Source organism: Branchiostoma floridae, chromosome 8 (genome assembly GCF_000003815.2).
Source record: "Branchiostoma floridae strain S238N-H82 chromosome 8, Bfl_VNyyK, whole genome shotgun sequence".
Lineage (NCBI taxonomy): Eukaryota > Metazoa > Chordata > Leptocardii > Amphioxiformes > Branchiostomatidae > Branchiostoma > Branchiostoma floridae.
The window spans coordinates 1049581-1053738 of record NC_049986.1 but is presented as its reverse complement, the minus strand read 5'-3'; the positions used below and the strand labels follow the sequence as shown (position 1 = coordinate 1053738).

Genomic DNA, 4158 nt, shown 5'->3' with positions numbered 1-4158 from the left:
TGTCTATACGTGTTTCTAAGGTATACGTGTAAAGTTATCTAATGACGGACGATGGTCCGTCTTAGTGGCAACGCATTGCACTGTAATTTAAAACAACAACATCAACAATTTTCTTAATTAACACTTCAATCAATCCTAGGTTTATGATTCGGGTACTTGAAGGTATGACTATTATTTGACTACAGTTACAAATGTATACTGTATTGTTTTTGTTGAGCTGTTATTGGACACATGTACATTTTCAAAAATGTTTTCTTTATTTGTTTGTCGGGTATCTGAAACTGTTTGTAGAGGAGAATTCTCAGGTGCCGTCCATTTATTGCAGTAGTGACGGCTATGGGTTTTGATAAACATTAATCATCAATATTTATTGATTACAGTAAACAAGGTTGAAAGAGCGAAAGCTCGAGAGCAGTGGTGGTACTTCATCCGGGGTAACTATAACATGGCAGTCGACACATTCCTTCTGCTCAGGTATGTATATGTCAGTCTTACTCAAGTTTCCAGATAGTAACAAAACTCTGAATTAAGCACGCCATCAAATGTTTGCCTTAAACCTGTGTCTGCAAAGACAAACATGACACTTGGCAGTGTCTACATTGGTAAACGGACTTCCTATTGACTGACTACTACATTTTGCATACCTGGCACATTCAAGCCTTTGTAATGACACCTACATTAGTGATGTTTGTCTTTCAACCGTCGTACATCGTGTATCTGAAAACTAATTCTTGATTATGCTACAAAACCATTAACCATAAAGCTCCTGTCTCTAAAATGGGACTACATGAATGATTTATTCATCTAAACTTACTGTTAAGCTTCAGCACAAAATGCATAATGTTCATCTTTCAGTGGTTTGTTGGTGACGTACCTCTTCATGAAGCAAATGAAGAAGACGGGTGGACAGTTTACATGGAGAGACTATGGTCTACACGTCTTACACCGTTATTTCAGGTAGGGCAGTTTACATGGGGGGACTATGGTCTACACGTCTTACACCGTTATTTCAGGAAGGACAGTTTACCTGGAAAGACTATGGTCTACACATCTTACACCGTTATTTCAGGTAGGACAGTTTGTATGGCGAGACTATGGTCTACACGTCTTACACCGTTATTTCAGGTAGGGCAGTTTACATGGGGGGGGGACTATGGTCTACACATCTTACACCGTTATTTCAGGTAGGACAGTTTATATGGAGAGACTACGGTCTACACGTCTTACACCGTTATTTCAGGTAGGGCAGTTTACATGGAGAGACTACGGTCTACACGTCTTACACCGTTATTTCAGGAAGGACGGTTTACATGGAAAGACTACGGTCTACACATCTTACACCGTTATTTCAGGTAGGACAGTTTGTATGGGGAGACTATGGTCTACACGTCTTACACCGTTATTTCAGGTAGGGCAGTTTACATGGGGGGGGGGGGGCTATGGTCTACACGTCTTACACCGTTATTTCAGGAAGGTCAGTTTACATAGAAAGACTACGGTCTACACATCTTACACCGTTATTTCAGGTAGGACAGTTTGTATGGGGAGACTATGGTCTACACGTCTTACACCATTATTTCAGGTAGGACAGTTTACATGGGGGGACTATGGTCTACACGTATTACACCGTTATTTCAGGTAGGACAGTTTATATGGGGAGACTATATATGGTCTACACGTCTTACACCGTTATTTCAGGAAGGACGGTTTACATGGAAAGACTACGGTCTACACATCTTACACCGTTATTTCAGGTAGGACAGTTTGTATGGCGAGACTATGGTCTACACGTCTTACACCGTTATTTCAGGTAGGACAGTTTACATGGAGAGACTACGGTCTACACCTCTTACACCGTTATTTCAGGAAGGGCAGTTTACATAGAGAGACTATGGTCTACATGTCTTTAACACCGTTATTTCAAGTAGGGTAAGTATCATATAGGGGCTTTGTTGTACTTGTCTTACACCGTGATTTGTTGTAGGACAATTTTTGAGGTAAGGCAATTTACCTGGGGAAAGTACAGAGTTTGCACATCTAACTGTTATTTGAGAACAGTTTACATAGGACAGTTTATATGGAGCACAGTCTATGGACTACACATCTAATCTTGTTAACTGAATGCAGGACCGTTTACATGGGGAGCTCGAGACTATGGTCTGCACATCTAACACAATAATTGCCGCGTAGGACAGTTTACATGAGAATAATGTTCTACTTAGTACACATCTAACGTCGTTATGTGACAGTTTACATGGTGAGATTTGAGCCATGTACCTTGCCTTTTAAAATGCATGTGCCGTTAATTTGATCATTGCTTTACATCATGATATCAATTACTTCTACTTTCATGGTGAACATTTCTGATTTCGAACTTTCAAGCCTTTGTAATTGCACCTAAATGCAAGGGCATGTGCTTTCAGTACTAATGTAACGTTACGTCTGTTGTTGGTTATACTTAGGTTGACACCAGTGTTTGCTGTCGCATCTACTTTTCGGCGGCTCCAGGAATCGTCCAAAAACCTTACGAAAACTAGATATCCAGGATTCGTACTTCCGGTGCCGTCAATCATGGTGATTGACAGTACAGAAAACATTATTATGCACGCCCATGTTTCCATATATGGGTCGACCTCGTGAGACCTCGACAGACTCAAGTTGCGAGAGATTAAAACCCGGAAGTGACCGCTGCCCTCCCCATGATAGGACGTCATCTGAATGCTACTAACACGTAAATAGAATGTGATGCTACACGAAAAACAACTTCAAACACACAACACATAATATAGTCGTGCGACTGTTATTGTCTATCGTTGTGGACAACGGTTGTCTTTAGACATGCGTTCAGAGTATTACGGGGCACCCGCAGTGCAGGATACCATTGCGGTGCGTGCGTGACCCACAGTGACCGCTTGCTCGCAAATCAAAAATGGCGGGAGAATTCCTTATTTTCGTCAGGCGTTCAGGCCGTTTTCTGGATATCCAGGAATCGTCCTCCTGTTCAGGCCGTTTTCTGGATATCCAGGATTCATCCTGAGTCTGTTCAAGCCGTTTTCTGGATATCCAGGATTCGTCCTGAGTCTGTTCAAGCCGTTTTCTGGATATCCAGGATTCGTCCTGAGCCTGTTCAAGCCGTTTTCTGGATATCCAGGAAGCGTCCTCGTGTTCAAGCCGTTTCCTGGATATCCAGGATGTGGACCAGGCCTTGTGTGAGAAAGAGACGCCATCTGGATGCTATTAACACGTTACCGTGAATGTGTCGCTATACGGAAAACAACAGTAACTTTATCCCATCTTGACTGCCATTTGTTAATTCATTACGCAAAAAGCATTTTGGGCCTGATACGTAAGTAACATGTAAACATCAAAGTATCATTATCAACATTCGTTTAAGTTCTGTAACACCAGGATCAGCAGAATAAACTACACGATCTTCTTGCGGGGAGATACAAAGATGGCGGCTTTCTGACGAAAACAACATACCCCCGCCCTCCGCATAGTCTCCTCCCTCGAAAACAGGAAGCTCCACCCCCACGTACACGTTCTGGATAAACACCGTCGTCTATCCAGGAAACGTCCTGTTTGCGACGATTTCTGGATATCCAGGAATCGTCCTTCTGCTCAGGACGATTCCTGGATATCCAGGATTCGGCATATTACGAAAGTTAGATACTGACGAAAGTTGGATACAACATTTGCCTTCCTGATCATGATTTTCACGTGCCTGATTGCGTACATGGGAGGATCTGGGCCGTGGTGGGCTATCCGTGACAACTTCACCATTTCTAGTGGCCAGGAATGCCAGAAGTACTGGTGGGCAAACCTGCTCTACATCAACAACTTTGTTGGAATAGAGGTGAGGTCAAATGATTACATTTGCCAAGAAGGTTAAATGTTTTGAGTGCCGTTAGTGTCTCAGAGAGCTGTGGATGTATCATTATGATATTTGGTATGTGGGTATAGGGTGTCAGTGGTGGTCGGGAAAATGAAGGTTATGATGTCCCCCTAGTGGCTTATTAAGGTACTGCAGTGGAACGCCTTGTCTTTATAAATCAAGCTCGTGTTGATATGGTTGTGGTTTTTGAGAGGTAGATTGCAGACAATAATTGTTGCAGGTTTTGCACCCCCAGTTTTTCTTTTCATATTCACAATTATCAT

At 42.4% G+C, this 4158-nt stretch overlaps 1 long non-coding RNA gene across 1 annotated transcript; it reads left to right on the top strand.

Annotated features, from left to right (window-relative positions):
• Positions 1–275: 275 nt before the first annotated feature.
• LOC118420577 lies at positions 276–2480 on the top strand. Its single transcript, XR_004831757.1, has 3 exons — positions 276–474; positions 856–957; positions 2463–2480. It is a non-coding gene; the product is annotated as an uncharacterized LOC118420577 (long non-coding RNA).
• Positions 2481–4158: the final 1678 nt, after the last annotated feature.